At 40.8% G+C, this 18,588-nt stretch overlaps 2 protein-coding genes across 4 annotated transcripts in view; one reads left to right on the top strand and one right to left on the bottom strand.

Moving 5' to 3' along the window:
- The window catches only part of DNAlig3 (DNA ligase 3), a 202,975-nt gene that overhangs the window by 93,620 nt on the left and 90,767 nt on the right, over positions 1 to 18,588 (bottom strand). The window lies entirely within an intron of this gene.
- Positions 4,587 to 18,588, top strand: part of CNMa (CNMamide) — an 88,093-nt gene continuing 74,091 nt past the window's right edge. The window contains exon 1 of the mRNA XM_071589617.1: positions 4,587 to 4,898. The gene's annotated coding sequence lies outside the window, so the exon portion shown is untranslated. The remainder of the gene's footprint in view (positions 4,899 to 18,588) is intronic.

Here is an 18,588-nt window from a genome sequence, read left to right as displayed (position 1 = left end):
TTTTTCCTGAGCTCAGTACACTTATTTTCCGGACGAACCCTGTAGATACACCAAATTGGTGCCCGGTGCATATACGTGCGCACAGAGGGATGCACCGCACCTGGAGTCACATGAAGCAAGTACCATACGTGTGTGTGACGTATTTTAACCCCGGAATCACGACTGTATTTATTTTTTTATTTGATTCAGTAAAAGAGACAAACAATCTTAAAAAGTCAATGACATCTTATAAAAGCCATTAATCATAAAAATCCAGAGAGGTACTACAATACGAATGCAAGGAGATTCCGAAGAGGTTATACGAACTGATCTATGATATCAATCTCAATTGAAATTATTCCGAAAGAACTAAATCCGGTGTTAACTACTCCATGCCCATTACGAATTGGGCAGACGAATGCCGATGTTATTGATGACGACAATTTCGCATTAATTGCATACACATTATTTGCAAAAAGAAGTAACGAAAGGCAAAATAATTGTCTGCCGGGAGGCCGATTCGGGAAAAGGAACAACAGAAGGACAAGGGAAAGCATTTGACTGTCAAGAATCATCGCAGAAAAGAGCAAACGAAAACACAAATCCACATCGATTTCCTCATTGCTGGAAGAAATACTTTGTTCGCGTTGACTTGGGCAGAGTGCTGATTCTGATTAAGGAAATCACGACACTCCCAAGGAAGATGTTAGAGCCAAGAAAGCAGTGCTACGCGATACGCTTTTTCATCCAAGATTTTTATGCTAAGAAGACCAAAACAGAGGCAAAGAAAATTTAGGGATTTACTTAAATATATGCAATTACGCTTTCCTGATACTAGAGCAGTATTGTGTCGGCGGAGAAGTAAGTTTATGTGACAAAGATGCTGACCTCCACGAAAACAGTGGCAAAGAAAATTATTTCTTTAATAAATTTGCGGTAAAAGATAACAATAATGGTTATTTGGTAGACGGCAAGAGCACAACATGAAATTGATATGCAGGGCAGGAAATGAAAGTAAGGGACGGTTGTCACATAAAAAGTACGATCAACGTTGATAAAGAAGTAAACTACGCATGGCGTATTGGAGTAGATTAAGTAATATAGTAATTAATAATGTGTATGAAGTATAGCAGCATAGTTAAGGTAACCCAAACATTTTACCATGAGAGGAGGCTGGAAGAAGCTAAATTTATGTTAACTTGCTCAAGCTTAAACAAGATCTGCCCCAAAAGTAGAAGGACTGAGTCTATTAAAAAAAATATTGCCAGAATTGATCCTTTCACTCAGTAGTCTTCGCACTCTTGCGCGCCCACACGCACCGCTGCCAGCGGCTTTCCCACGCCTCGCACGCCTTTCGGACGGCGGCGCCCGAAATACTGCTAAGATCCCCCGTCACGGCCTATTGTAACGCTTCCACCGAGCCGTGGCGACGTCCATTTAGCACGAATTTTAGGCGTGGAAAGAGAAAGAAGTCTGGCGGGGCATTTTATACATAACATTTGGATCCTCACATGGTCGAGAAGCTCTTAGCAGAGATCAGCGTGAGAGTTACCTTTTCTTCGACCGAGAGCAATCGCGGCACCGACTACGCACACGCCTTTCTCATGCCCATGTTTTCGGTCACAAGCTGATGCCCATCACTTTTAGGGAATAGTTCGTCAGAAACCATGCCAACTCTTAATCTGCGATCTCTATCCAACAGAGCCTTCACTCTTGCCATACTTTTGTCACTGCTGGAGGTCAAACATATTCTCTACCCACCCGAAGCAATTTCCATCACTCAAGAACACTCGATCTATCCATGGCGTTATCATTTTAAGATGCCTTGAGCATGTCATGAGTCTCTTTCCCGGTTTGGCCCAGTTTCACGCAAAATTTGATGGCGTAGCACTGTTTCAATAGCCGGTTCATGACGGATCGTAATGAGGTCACGTTATAAAAGTTTCGCAAACGAACTATGCGCACTCCACAAAGGCTGAGAGCCAATTGCCACCGGCCTCCTGCCTTTCCTGAGAATCCCCTCCCTCGAACCAAGCCTGAGAAACCGCAGCCCGTCCGTCCGTCTATCCAGGAAAAAATAAGTCCCACTACATTTGGGACATACCTCATGTCCCCCGTGTAACTTCTCTTTGCAGAATGGATACGACAGAAGCAAAAACTGGAAGATAGATAGCAATGGAAACATGACATTACGTGTATGAGATATAGGAAATGGACACGGAATCGCCAAGAGGGTATATTTACGAAGAACAGTGATTGAAGGAAGTGGTGAAAACCATCACAGAAGAAGCAGCGATTCAATGAAACGTACTCAAAGACATAATACGAGACCCTTAGTATACTGGATAAATAAATCGAAGAGATAAAGGCAGATAGACACAGGTAAAGGGAGAAAAAGAGAGAAGTACATATTATACTTTTTACTGACAGGCAAGCTTTGCATGTAAAGTGCAGTCTTCTCTTAATAACAGGCAAATTAGTTTTAGACCGCTTTAGTTTAGGGCCATTTAGAGTATTTAATATTGAAATTCACGAAATATCATTTGAAATTTTATACGCTCTGCCTACACCGAGACCGTTGTACCAATGAAAAGTGTTACTACCTGCGGTGAATTGAACGCAATTATTAGCCGTGCGAAGAAAGTTCGTGCACCCGTTATGACCCTAATAAACCTGCATTCAGGTGATATTTATTCTCAACACCACTTAGAGCCCCATTTAAATATTCCGTTGGTACACTAGTTCTTCTCTTTCTCGAAACTCGATTTAAAGCTACGACTGAAAGGTGACCTCCATTCTCTTCAGGAACTCAAGGTGTTCCAAGTTAATCCTCCCCAAATTAATGCAAATACACTTCTTAATTTCAAAGGCATTAATAGCCGAGGTTGACATTCTTCCTGGAGCCTGTCTCGCAAGGAGGACATTAATATACGCTGTGTAATGACATGTTGAAACTAAGAAAGTATTGAGATTCGTGAGCGATAAAGGATACTAATTACAAGTGAGAAAGGGCATTTTACGAAGCGCTTCCTTTCAAAACGATGCCTGAATGGAGATGACGCAAACTGCGAAATGGAGCCTGGAAGTGACCGCACCAGCGGATAAGGGGTCATTTCAAAATGGAATATAATCAAGCATATCAAAATCATCAGCTGATAATGTGTCCAATTTGTCGCATTAACGATGCCTTTTACCACTCTCAAAGTTTTTCCTTAAAACCATGGTACCGAATGCAGTTTCATGACTATAAAGGGGTTGAAACTACTGTCATTCTTATTACACACTCATCCTTAAAGTTTCATCGCACATAATGTGAGTTTACCGCATTCTCGTTTTTTCAACGTAATTGTGATACTCCAAACAGTATCACGGGAGTTCATGGAGTAAAATGAATAATTAATCTCAACCAAATTACACATATAATTTCATCATTATTTCTTACGGCTTATTACAGGAATGACTGCACGTAGAAAATACAATCGACAGATATTGTAGATTATTTTTTCAGGCCTACCCATTAAATCACGAACATAATACATATTGTCACGGTTATGTTCTCCACAAATATTTATTAATAGTTAAAATTATACCGTGGAAACACGTTCATTAGTTGACTACCTACGTACATCTGACCGAAGTACACTATGAATGCACGAGGGATATCATCGTCAATAGAAAACTACTTTCTAAGAAGCGTGGACTAAGACAAAATATTTTCCCTGGATTATTTATTACTCGGGTATGACTAATGATAATTGATCTGAGTTAGGACAGTACCGATAACCAAGGAACTCTTCTATTTAATGTTGCAATTACGCAACGACTACGACAATAACAAAATTAAACGATAAGTAATTGCTCCGAGACAAGTTTCGAACTGGCAGCCTTCAATATGACTGACCTGTAATATGCCCGCCGAAGTAATTGAACCCCGGCTGCCCTATCTGAAAAAACCACCACATCAAAATCAGGTCAACCCGCACTTCACTTGAAGATAAGTATGATTTTTAAGGGCGCCACTTCTTCTCCCTGGCCCACCTTGCTCCAGGCGAATCAAACAGTTTGTGCGGAGATGGGGGTAAGAAGACAATTTGGTCGAACTTTTAATTAACACTCACCAAAACAAATGATGAAAGTCAGTTAAGATAGCCCGGTGATTTTTTGATAAGCACGAGAATAATGCAGGGCTCACCAAATCCCAGTCGAGCATCGTCATGCGCTCTCGCCATGAATGAGACTCGCTCGGAAGACCTTCAGTGTGTATCAATCGGAAATGAGCAATTGATTTTCCGAAGGATTTGAGGCCCGATTTCAGAGGAAAATTGTTAACAGCACCTGGGAAAGAGATGCAAAGTTGCGGGGGCGGCATGGTTTGAGCGGCGAACTCAAAAAGATCTAAACCACAACGAAGCCGAAGATGACTGACTAATAAAAAAAAGCTAAAACGAAGAGCGGCCGGCGATCTTCAGTTGCCCACCCCACGATGCAACGCTGCCGCCGCCGTCGTCAGAGAAGAGGGGATTGGATCGGAAGGAGAGATCACGATCATATATATACACCACTCCCGCCGTCCGCCCGGCGAAAAAACGCTTCCCTGCCTCGAAGGAGCGCGTCGAAATTTCTCAAGTTCCCGTTCGGAGCGCCGTCACCACAGGAGGGCTCGCTTCTTCACGACCGCTCTCGGCCAAGGGCACGCCGAAACTCCACCGACCGGACCACCACCGAGAGAAGAAGGAGAACGACCATAATAAAACCGGTGAATCCCGCGATTTTAGTGAAAAATCACTTGGATTGCTCCAGCTCGTTCCACTTATCGTTCGCTAAAAGAGACGTGGTCGGGGAACGCGAAAAACACAACGGAATTCGAAGAATCGCAACCACAAAAGGAGTAGGGAGGATATCGCCGGCTGGAAAGCCACGTGAGTAAACTTTTTTCTTGTGAAAATTAAGGAGAAATCCTACGGAGATCGTTTTATTGTCTCCGCGTGTTCAATTAATTGGTTCTCGTCGGTTGAAATATCACTCAGTGCCAAGCAAATCCAATGCAGTGTTTTCCTCGGGGGAGGAGTTTCCTTGAGTTGGGTAATAGTTTTCTTGAGGCGGAGTGACATTCGGACATTGTCACAGTAAAACTAAGCTCATCACGGCATGAGGAAGAACAAAAGAGACGAGGAGGCAGGTTAAAAGAGTGAGGAGAGGGAGAAAGGAGGCCTCATTCCGATTACATGCAACCCATTTGCACACTTCCGGGGCGTACGCAACTCCCAATGATTTCATCTTCTTAAATCCAAGGCCATCGTAACAAATAACCTCGATCTTCACCCAAAGCTTTCATATTGGCTTAATAAGATGCCATTAAACTAAAAAATTCGCTAATCATAAAGCTGGCTGGATTCGATTAAAACTAAAAAATCAATTCTACCGACCGATATTTAAAAAATATCCAATTTACGGTTTAGCGGATTATTAATGTAATTAAAAGTGATGTGCGAAACCATTTTTGCTTAGCCACACCAACTTATTGGTTAATAACAGTATCCTCTTACTATATAACAGTCGGACGATTAGAATATTAGGATTGGTATCATGAAAAAAAAAGAATTATCAAAAACTATTTAGCTACTATTTAGATGTCAAGGAAGAATGAAAGGAGCTCTTCCGATAGGTTTGGAACAAAAAACCCTAAGCGGGACTACGAACTCCTCAAGGGAAAACAATTACAAGGCAATTATAATATCTTCACACTAAAAAAAGTTAAAATTAGTAATAACCCCGCTATGGGTTATAATATAAGGATCACGGTGAGATTGAAGGCGGCCTTGAAATTGTTGCCCGGGGCAAAGCCGACCTGTGACAATCAGAGGGCCCATCGGATTTTCATGAACTGCCAAAGTCAGATTTACTCTCCCAACGAACGGTAAAGGAGAACGAAAATAGTAATTTCAACCATTAAGTTTCAAAGGCTCGGAAAAGCTGCATTTACCGAAATGTACAATTATTAGAAATATGTCATAGATTTCACAAAAAATGTGTTTAAACCATTGCCTGAATATGCCACCAACGCTATGCCCCAACTCCCGCCGCGGAACTTGCGTAAAATTAACGAAGTATTAACTTAAAAAACGAGACACTGAGAAAGCTTAAGCCTGAAAGAAATGAATTTACATTTAGGCGTCTTATGATTCTCATGTGGACTAATGGCAAGGATTCCTTACTATTAGTCCATATGAGACCACTGAGTCCACATAGCCCACCGTGAAACTTAATGAAAAACTCTCCCCAGAATAATCAAGATGCTGAAGCGACCAGGTTAAATTTAATGAACCACTTTTTGGATCAATAAATTCAATTCGATTAAATAGCATGTGGTGGATAAGCATATCAGATCATGTACATTGTTACAGCAGGCTTTCAGAGTAAAATCCTTTGCCACATTTACATGTACGTCGATATTTGCAGTTGATCTCATGGCACAAGGTGTATCCAGGTCGGTGAAGTCATTGGTCGCTGGAGGGGTGAACGCCTCTCAGTGACCGGCCTATTATGTGACGTCGTAGCGACAGGGCGGCCCTAATGAACCAAGTGCCATGTCTAGTCGAGTGTTTCCCAGACCCTTACACAATAAACTCTGATGCGACTGAAAAATGTCTCCATCTACGCTTGGGGCGTCCTTCATTACAAATAAAATACGAACTTTCTTAGACATCCATCGGAATTTAATGATTTCAATACACTTTCACCACAGGTATCATGGATAGAATAAATGTCCACGCGACCCGTATTTCATTGTTTCATCATCACCGACAGTTGCAGTAAAACAGAAAAACGAATTCTATCTTTACAACTCAGTAAGGTGGAAAAGAGTAGGGAGAAGAAGACGACCAGGAAGGCCAAGGAAGGCCAGGGAAGAGAGGAGGTGGAGGTGAACATGGATTCATTTCGTCACAGCTAAAAGGAGGGGTAATGTGCTCAGTTTTCTGCAAGACAATCGTTTTACTGTTTTACCTCGTGATGTGACTTTACCCTCGTGATGATTCTTCAAGTGCTCAAACGCGGGTGGCGTGAAATTTATTTTATCTGTGGTACATTTGAAAAAGTTTATTTCAATAATTCAATTGAGCCTTTCATTTTAAATACCAGCTTAAGTAATGATTTATAATAACTCATTTACTAAATACAATATTATACTACTTCAATGAAGACAAAATCCACGGATGAAAACTGCAAATAACAAATTTTTCCAAAAGTTATTCTATTAATATGAAATAATACGATCTATTTCCGCTGGAAACTCGTTCCGTAAATTCTAGTTTTCCCTTTTCGTGATACCTGTGAATTTAGAGGAATATACGTCCTAATTATAGCATGGTTTTATACAGTCACAGTTTAGGACGACCTAATCCAGGGTGATCATTTTCCTTATCCCAAAAGATTTCACACAGAATAAACTAAAGAGTGATTTGACGGGCAAAAATATCGAGTGCACTTCTATTCGCGTCCATTTCTCACGACCAGCATCTTCTCGAGTGAAGTTCGTATGAAAAAGAATTACGCCAGATTGAAGTACCTTTGGAATCGAGAGATTTGAATAAAATTTATAACAGAGAAATGCAGCACAGTAAACTTAATTAGGAGAATGCTTTCATTTTAAATTTTGCGGTAGGTCATCTGTTGAACACAACGTCTGCTATAGGTTTGATATTTAATCAAAATACAAATTAAAATGTTACCCTAAAGATGACCAACAGAAAAAAATACAATAAAATAATTGAAAAATAGTTGTATTTACAATGCAATAGCCGTAAGTGTCATAAAATTTGAAGTTTTAGTTGTAAAGCTAAATAAAATAAGCAGTGTAAAATGCTTTTTGGTCAAGCATTATTTCTGGTGGGATGATTTTTCCCGAAATAGTATCAATTTCAGGTCAAATAATTTACAAATACTTTTGCACCTGCAACATTTGGTCAAATGTGTTAAATGCGTGACGTTGATTATATTTAGAGGTTTTGATTTCTAGTTCTACAATTTCAAATCACATGCACACAAATGTCCATGTAAGGATACCATCGGGAAAGTGTTCAAAACGTTATTCAAATGCCCATGCGCCCAAGGACCTAACTTTTGAAATACGTAATCGTCACTCCATTTGCCTCCACGGAGACTACAATCTCTAGACCATCCACTGTAATTCGATACGATAAAGTCAACATGAAGAAATTCCATTAGGTAGCCGAGAAGTAGTACCTTTAGCTATCAATTAATATTTCCAATGCATATTACTGAAAGAAAGTCTCATTAAAGCTGTGAATCACACCAATATGGTTGCAACTAACTTCTCTGCTAAGCGAGTAATGTTGCTATATTCATAATTGGTAACACGCGAAAGAAGACATTCACTGAACTATACTGACCAGGAGAATACTTTTTTTAAATTAAATTTACATATTATATTGAATTATTCAGAGCATTATAGTAGGTATGCTGTAAGCAACTGGATGTTGAAAAAGAGGGGCTTCATTGTACTACACTGAAGTTACCGATGAAACAATGATTAACTTTTTTCATTAATTCTTCATTATTTTCCTTATAGTTAAGCCTAAACTAAACTTTCATCATTTTGATTTAAAATAAATGGCATGCAACATTTATAAAGCAATAAGCACACACAATGAATGCATTTTAATTTCCAGAATGATAAGCCAGGCCTGACTGACCAAAGATTAGAAATTCACATTTAAAGTTCCTGTAGAGTTGATTGGCAGAATTGGTTGCAACATACCTTGTTAGTGCATTCATTGCAATGCATGAAAATATATTTAAACATAGCTCTAAGTGAAACTTGATCGACAAAAGGTATTTAATGAGTTGCATAACGTAAATTGTCTTTTTCTTTCCTATAACCCGTGTTTTCCCTGTGCGTACATAAGACATTTAAAACAGAGAAATGTGTGGGGAAGGAAATTCGATATTTAACAAATATGGTTTGTTTTAAATATTGAAAGCAATAAAATATTAAACTTATTCCCTTTTTCATGCAGATTTCCCATTTACCGCCCCTCCCCCAAGCAGCCTGCCTTCTGCCCCCTAGGGAACAAGGGTACATTGTATCGGATATGGTACCACTGAGCATTCAGAACTATTAAAATCAAAGTACCGAGTAGCCACTTCAGTAGCAGCACGTGGCATTAGTGAATAAAACAAAGCACAATATCATTATAAAATATTTCACGTCTATTTATTGGTTGTCAGAAGCGTTATATTACAGATCATCTGGAAATTGTTTAGCACAAATCAATTGAAAAATAATCACAAACAGGTGTCTGTTCTACAGCTGATGTTGCAAATTAACAAGCAAATCTGGGCTAGCAAACACGGATAACAGAATTTTTGTAAAATAAGGGTAAATACCAAAGGAAAGATTTTAATACAATTACTACTATCAATAAACTTCTTCAAATTAACTCCATATTAATGATATAAATGCAGTTATTCATCTTTATAATAATAAGTTACGTTTGCTTTATATGCGACGACATTATTATCACAGCCTTTGACACTTCCGTTTTTCCCAAGTCCTGGATCTATTTGAAAACATTGTGGAATACTAATTCAAACACAGAAGACGCGTAAAGGATTTTCTATCAATTAATAATAGTAAGGGCATCATCAAAAAATCATACGACCAACGTAATTCGAATTTAACTTCAAATGAATAAAATATGATTTTCATTTGCAAAACAAGCTAAATCCTGCCCAAAGGTAGGTCATGCTCGGCGAAACAACTGAATTGAGGATATTCGTCGACAGTTGCCAAGAAACTCTAGTATTAAATTCACAAAATGGTTCTTTCCATCTACGAAAAGAACGCAATGCTAGGCTTAGGGGTATTCTATTCGAACTGAGGACACTTCGAGTGATTCTTTCGAGCGTATTCCAATGAGAGATATAATCCGACGACCAAAAAGGTTTCCTCTTCAGAAAAATAATATAAAGGAAGGCATTCATCAAATTAGTCACTTTCAAACACCAGATTCGTCGTAACCATTATCGACTAGTTCTTTGACTCGTAGTAAAAGTCGTCCTGAACAAAAAATCCGGGTTATCAGTGGAATAGTTGAGATCACAACTAGAGTGGTGTTAGGTTGCCGGAAGTGGTACTTTAATCATCGCAATCGCTCACGAGGAAAAAGTTCGGTTTGAATGATTTTGAGCGATATTTAAGCTTTCCCCACAAAAATGAACGCCTTGTGATTCTGTCTTAGCACACTACCAATGTGATCTATTATTCTTGAGTATCAACCACTAGTTGAGTAGTTTCAACAAAATATGACATCGACAGGATTTAGAGACATTTTAATGGAAGGTAATGTTGGTTTTGGATCATTTCCATCTTGCTTGGTAATGAAAAATATTAGCTTTCTTGATAAACTGCTTACTTTCCCTCTGCGGAAACCGATAGTCATCTGCCCGAAGATATATTCTCCGACAACCCCTCTGACGAACACTTATCAAATATATCGCAATAATGGAATATACTTGGATCACTCAAGTCCATCCGCTCCAAATTATTTCATCACATAAAATATATTTTCCATGTCATTACAGAAAATATTCATAGATGGAAAACATTTCCTTAAAGAATATGGATTTGAAGAATAATCATAGGGTCCTCATTACAATCACTTAAGGACAAAAAATCCGGATTTCCTTCAGCATTTGCGTTCAGCACACTGTGTCGCCCGTGGTCACCCGTTCTCTTAGCTTCGCGCCATCGCACGTACATAAATGATTATGATGGGAATGATGATTATAAAGGAGAATCATCGCGCGGCTACATTGTCAACTTTAATCAAGTTTTAAAATAAAAATTTCATGGAGACATGTGATCAGGAATAAAGAGCAGGAAAAGTATATGGTTCGTGTCAGAGATATATGGAAATAAGTCAGCAAGGATAAAAGAGCTTATATGTATTTTTGTGCCGGGGAATATGCCTTCATCCGTGAGATTTCACATCGTAACCGGATGAAACCGGAAGGCTCAGAAGGACACTCGTATAAGAAAAGGCTATTTACTTTCTATTCATCTCTCACATCTTCAACAGCACTGGAAAAAAATGACGGGCCATATGAGGCAATGTAATAAGTGAATAACCCAGTAGATGCCAATGAAGTTGAATGTTGGCTTAAAAATAAAAAAAATAAACATCGATTTAGTTACGATTTTCAAAGGCCTAATTAATACCACCTTTAGAGCGCTCAGTGTAAGTTTTTCATATTAGTGACATGTGAAAAAGAGGCAAAAGTGTTGATTATAATCACTAAGCGGTGTTAGCCTAGTGAAATTTTCGGATTTTCAACCTTAAAAAAGCGGAAATTAAGTGCACCACTTAACTTGGTGAATGCGGTGGCGTGGGGCAGTAGTAAATATTGCTTGTACGAAAACTGTTTTTATCAACACGTAGCAATTAACCAGATATCCAAGATGATACTGTTGGCTTTAAGAGTATATTTAATTTCAAGGTAGGCCAAAGCAAAAAGTTGAAAAGGAATGTTAACAGAATACTCCACTGGGTTATACAATCACATGACGCCACCTGATGCCGACCAAAAAACATCTGTCGGGAAAATTACTATTCATTAGCGATTCGACCTATTACTCGGAAGACTGTTTTGCCTTGCAGAACGTATGATGCAGCTTTCCCAATGGGAATGCGAATCAAAATGACATTTGCCGAAGGGAAAACAACCGAGCAATTAAACTGTCACACGGGAATTCTCAGAACCGTAAGCTGTATAAGGGGAACCCGCTGTTTGGTAATCCATGCAAAAGCTGACACCTGCGAAATGTAGTTACGTGTATCGTATCTACTTCAATCCGACCTCGAAGTTCAACACAAACATGCAAAATAAAAAGAGGTGAAGGTGTTCTATCATATTCGTACCATAAAATAAATAAAAGATAAAGCTATCTGTTACCGCAGTTCGCCATGCAATAATGGGGAAAATACTCGTGCTTACCGGCACGTCGTCCAAAGTCAAAAGAAAAATTGCAATCATGGAATTAAACTTCGGTTTTAATAATTGCAAGTGTTATTTGGCAGCCTAATCCATTTTTTTCAATTCAAACCCACTCAGCTAAATGGAGAGCGGTATATTTAGGTGACACTGATTACTCGTAATGTTCACAATTGCCACCACGTACAAGTTGAATTTTCTTATTTGTACAATTATGGGGGCTACGAAATTCTTGTTGCTGAATTAAAATAATGCTCAATAATTGCTATGTCATTCAAATTAATGGCGAAGCACTGCATCACTGCTACTATCAATTCCAAACATCCTTGTGGGTATTCTCCCCATTTTAAATGGGGATATGGAAAAATGTAATCCGAAAATACACCTAGATATCATACTCACCCTGTGCACTGTAATTTCATCCCCTAAGTGAAAAAAACACACTCATGGATCCATATAACTTGAAATGTTTTCTACTACTTCGATAAAATTTAAAAAGTTTTAACTTGATCCACAAGGAGCACTTTGAAATACTCGAGCATGAACTAATTATATATGCATTCAAAACATTCTTCGAGAAAATAAATCGAGAGTATAATGGAGGTTTTTGAGGGGCGGCGCTGGAGACTGGCGAAAGTAAACAATGGGCAGACGATCGAACTATTGGCAGATATGATGATCGGGGAAGGGAGGGCTGGAGAAAATCAGAAAAAGATAAAAGTGGGCGGGATATATACAGGTATGTGCATGTATAGGCAGTGGGACGCTGAACGATGCAACTAAAAAAGACAACTTGAGGCAAGCAGTGCTTGAGGTCGGAGGTGAAGACGCTTTTTAGACGGCACGGAGAGGGAACATTAGAAGATGAGATTAAGAAGGAAATGATAGCTACCACGTAAGATGTTACCTGCATTTGAATGCTCGATTGACGTACGTGTGTTTTGTTGGGTTGTACATCCATCCGTGCACAAGTCAACAAAACCTCGGGGGTGTTGTCCTCAATTTTGGTCGACGTTTCAGGGCTAAATACATACATCACGTTAGGCTACAAATAAAAATGTAGAATAATGCAATAAATAGTGCGGCAGAAGAGCAACTCCAAGGAATAACAATAAAACAAAATATTTAAAGAAGTAGACGTGACTTTCATAAAGACACTCACACTCGAAGGATGCTTTGATAGGAGCCAATTGAGCTAATTTTGTCATAAATGCCAACATGTGTGAATTTCGCTACTTCAAGTTAGGTACGTGATCTTCCCCGGCAGCGGGCGGCTCTCTGGAATGTTCTGCGCAGAATCCAGAAACCCACACCCACTGCCTGGTCTTCCTGACCAGGCGTCACCCGCAGTTGAATGAGAGAATTTTAAGGAAACTAACTGATGGCTATTATGGTAACACAAAATTTTGCGATTAATATCACCTAATATCTAAATATGATATCTAATAGAAATTACGAATAAGGGGAGTAGAAGTGTACGTCACAGGAGTCTCAATTGGAAGTGGACCGGGAGTTAGGAAATATTCATGCGAGAATTTAGGGTGGAATAGTAGATCGAAGACAGAATTCGGGGATGAATATACTATTCGTAATTTAATGCGTCAAATCTAGGATAACTTGCTCCTCTTGGCAAGTTTCGCAGCAGACGGCGACGGGAGAAAACAAACAAAGACGTGAGTGTCCCTCTTGCCTTCCATTATCTTCCAACCTTCTCCCGCCACTAAGCAGATGGAAGATTTTTTACTACATCTTTCTCAAAGGAAGCGAATCATTTAAATATATATATGGTTATTCACTAAATATGACGCCTTTTTTCACTCCTGCCCTGATAGCTCTTAAGTTAGTGATAAGGAAGCGAGACTCCCATTAAAATTAAATACATCAAACATGTATTAGTTCTATAATTTTTTCACATGCATAAATATAGTATCGTACAACTCCAAATCCTATCATGTACAAAGATTGAACTGCAGCCGCTAGACTTATTTTGCTTGCCCAACGTTGAAAATTTATGGATATGTATGCCTATGAATGCATATTATACACATACACGACCGCCTTCCTCTGCGGAAAGAAGAAACTCTTTTTCCTTCTCTCCGCAGAGGAACGTGGTCTTGCCACCGAAAATTTGGAATACGTGTGAGTGTCTTTTTTCGCGTGTTTTTCAATTTTTTTGTTGGCTAACACCATCTCACTCCTTTGCTTGAGTCACATATACATATATAACCGGAAGTTACATTGCGTCCCGTTTTGCAAACAAATTTTCCGCATGATTTTTGTAGGTGACCATATTCTTTGAGAAAGCGACGAAAACACACTGGGCTCCCTCGAGGAATCCTTTCCGCCCGCGCGCCACTCCTGCCTGCCCGTGGGATGGGCCCACCGCTCCAATGTCCACCGCAAACGAAAGGAGCCGATCTCGATGCTACTATTACTTGGACGACGGCGTCATTCCGCGATCACACACAGTTCACCCCGCGAGGCGCGCACCAGGGACATTATTCCGCTCACCCATACTCGCCTCTCATTAAAAAACAATAATGCGGGGCGATAAAGATGCCTTTCCGGACGCGTTTGACAAGGCCGAAAACAGGACATCAAACGAGTAGCTCCAGAGGAATATAATAAAAAAGATCGTAAAAATTACGATACGGACCCCGCCCGCTCGACGCGTGACGTTTGATAATATAAAAAAGAAATAATAAAAAATCGAGATCTATAACCATAGGGGAGGAGGAAGGGGGGGGGATTGATTATGGGGAAAGGAGAAGATTTCTGGATGCGTCTGGATCAGTCGTGCGACGTTCCGGCCTCCGAATGAAGGAAAACGGACGAGCCGGGCTGGGAAGGGCGACGGGCGGGAATTCGGGGAGAGGGAGAGTACCGGGGGAGGGGGAGAAAGGGGGAGGGGAAGAGGGTCGAGGGGCGGGCCGACGGGAGTGATGAGATGACGACGATGATGTCATCACCTTCGGCGACCAATGGGAGCTCTCGGCGATAGTGGGCGTAGGTCGGATGCCGTCGTGGTTCACCGTCCGGACGCTGGACCAAGATCCAGCAGCCACGTCTTGAAGCATCTCCGTCCCCTCAGCCATCCACCTTCCCCACCCAAACAGAGTGTACGTCCGCTGCGTCCCCTTAACGCCAATGCTCGTGATTCGTCGAAATCACTGTAGTTGACAAGGTGGCCATTCGACTGCGATATGCTCCGAAACAGAGCAATGGCGTGGGCTCAGTTCGAGTGCTGGGAAGGCCTTGTGAAGACGTTGGGGCGACCATTGCGGTAGCAAAAACCTTGACGGAAAAAATGTGTGTGGAGCACTGGGATTGTATTTCCCTTTTTCGAGAATGAGACGGGGTAGTTCCAAGAGTGAGAATGAATTTGGGATTTTAAGGAGGGGGAAATAATGTCCTTTTGAAACCACTAATTGAAACAGCCTGCACGAGTATGGGTTGGGAGACGAATTGAGAATCAGTAAAGGCGGTGATGGACAAGTGGTAAAACAGAGTTGTTCGTCATTTATTACTTTCGTTCGTTCGTTCTTTTTTTGCCTATTATTACTATTGGTAATATTCCGGTTGAAGACGATTTTGGTCGGGCACAAGTTATTTAACGGTACAGCGACAGCTCCCTTAACATAACAACACCTTACATTCGACACTACAATAAGCCCCTCTTCAATATCGCATACTTCCTTCCCCCGTTCATTACGTTCACCATGCCTATAATACTGCTGCCCCTTCCTAGCTTGCCCAATATTCTCCCCTCTATTTCAGTCTTCAACATCGCACTGCCAATCGATATGATCTCTGCATCCATCTTTCCTGCCTCCTAATGATACCGACCAACAATCCCCTCTCCGCCCCTACCATACCCAGCACTCCCTCATTAATATTCCTTTCAGCTCACTTCACTCTCTCCACTCGTGTCTATCATCACGCTTCAGCGACCATGTCTCCGCACCGTACATCTCCTATTTGTACATCTCACCTCCTTTGCCGAGCGCAATCCTTCTCCTTACGTCCCTACTACTCAGACCATTTCGGTCCGAAACACTCGCGAGATACACTAACTACCCCACCTGCTCAAGTTGTTGCATTCCTATTTTAACGTTTAACTTATCCTTTCTCTTTATGGAAAACCGCCTAACTCGTTTGATTTTCATTCATCTTAATCCCGTAACTATCCCACTGATTTTTTGCTCATGCATAAATACGAGGGTCATCCGGAAAGTAGTACCCGTTCGTGCCGCATGAAGTGCTGACGACGCGAGTAGCCGCTGGACGAGGTCAGATAGCTTCAGTGGCTTGTCTGCCTTCTCTGAGCCAAGTTGCGTGACGCTAGCATTGCCTGTGTTGTTTCTGTGATTGTTTACAATGTTTAAAAAAATTGAGAACGCCGCCAGTTGTGAAGTGAGGGCAGTGATTAAATTCCTCAATGCAAGAAACGTTCGCCCATGTGATATTCATCGCCAATTAAAGGAGGTGTATGGAGACAATGTAATGGACGAGTCGTCTGTTCGGCGGTGGTGTCGCAACTTCAACATGGGGAGGGGGAACACACACGACGATGAGCGTTCGGGGACACCGTCTGTCATTACAGACCAACTGGTGAGCTCAGTTGACGAATTCGTGAGGAACGATCGGCGCGTCACAATTGATGACATCTGTGAGCATTTTCCCAATGTTTCTCGAACAATTGTTCATGAAATTGTTAAACACCATCTGCATTATGCAAAAATTTGTGCAAGATGGGTCCCTCGCGTATCTCAATGAGCTGGCGGCGAAGGACTATGCAGCAGGAATACAGAAACTTGTCACACGTTATGACAAATGCCTTAATTTGCTTGGAGATTATGTTGAGAAGTAGTTTAAAGTATCCTCTTTCAAATAAAATTTTTTATGTTTGTTAATATTTACTTTTGTGTCTTTATTTCACGAACGGGTACTACTTTCCGGATGACCCTCGTAGAATTGTAATAGAGATGTGGGTGAGGTTACAGTTTGTTGGCGGGTTGCTATTTGAATCAGTTCGAATTGCGTTCGAAAGAAAAGCTGTAACTCAATTTGAAAATCTGATATTTACTTGAAGGTGGGTGAACATAAACAAGGAAATGGTTATTGGCACCTTTATTCAGGATTTAAACGATGAAGGTTATGAATTGAACAGTAACAGTATTCATTGAGCATTCATTTAAAAAAAAGGTTAGGACGTACATACGGTTGCAGAGCAACGGAAGGGGAGTGTGAACATACATAAATACATACATTACCCTCACTCCTAAATTCACACAGACACAATTCTTTTGACGCGCGATGGCGCCCTCAGCAGCCGACGCAAATGAGTGACGCTGGGTCGAATCAGAAAGGGTGTCAGGCATTTAATAACGGAATCATTTGTTATTGCCACTCACCAATCATAGCAACCAGATGAAATTAGGAACTAATCATTATCATTTTTCCCTTTCAATCAGACCTTACAGTAGATACTCCATTATACTCAATTAAAACTCATTTCGTGCAATGTGAAGTAAGAAAATATTTCTTTATTGAATTCAAACAGATCCTTTTAGCACCTGCGGTCCAACACGGGATTTTCAAGCTCAACTTATCAAACATTTGTTTAAAATAATTTCTAAGTCATTAATGTTTCCCTAGGGTTTCCATACTTGTACGGGGGGGTGGGGGGGGGCTGTCACGCCGCCGTGCACTTCCACGTCCGCTGACCCACAAAGGGCACCTGTATTTGGCCTCCTCTCCCTTCCATCTCCCCTTCCACCCCCCACATCTCCCCACTACTACTGCAATCGGACAAATCATTCCGAGAGCGGCGCTGCTGGCGACGGGAAAGTGGTTTTGGCGATAACATGAACGAATCGAAGCCGCCTCAATTAAAGTAACCGAGGTGGGCAGAGAGCGGGCCGCATCTGCATCTCAAACAAACTTCATTTCGCTGGGTAATCATCGCGCCCACGGCTCCGCGCAGTCAGCGGCGGGGAAATAAACGGGACTCGTCGTTATCACCCGTCGAGGCGGCGTACCACGAACGGAAATCAAATAGCCACACCCGCAGTCACTTCAAACTTCCCCACTTTTAATGGCACGCAAATAAGTTGCAGGATACCTGAATGTTATTTAAATAATGACGAAAGTGAAACGTAAATTCTTTTTATTTGCAATGAAAACTTCCGTACGTGTGGACCGATTTAAAAAAGTTCTTTCCGAAGGACTGCGGAATTTTTCCCATATTGTACGAGATAGAATGGGGCTCATGATGCAAAATTATACTAAGAGAATATGAGAGTTGAAAAAAAGGACCCAAGAAGAAATACCATGGCTTTAACTTCCAAGAGCAATGGTGTCATTGATTATTGTGCTTGACCCGTTCAAGGAATCTCTTAGAGAAGTAATGCTGTTTAGGAACTGCCTAGTTCACATGTGACACATTAGATGACCTAAATGCCAGACAACGCGGGTGGGACACAAGGCAATTAGAATTAAATTGAATTAAGTGCGTAGTGATGACCTTTTGGGAAAAGAGAAATTCCCTTCCGAACGCCTACTGCATTGAGGATTACCGAAATGGATTATATA

This window comes from Hetaerina americana, unplaced genomic scaffold (genome assembly GCF_022747635.1).
Source record: "Hetaerina americana unplaced genomic scaffold, ioHetAmer1.1.p SCAF_4, whole genome shotgun sequence".
In the NCBI taxonomy this organism is placed as follows: Eukaryota; Metazoa; Arthropoda; class Insecta; order Odonata; family Calopterygidae; genus Hetaerina; species Hetaerina americana.
This window is presented reverse-complemented; position numbering and strand designations above follow the sequence as displayed.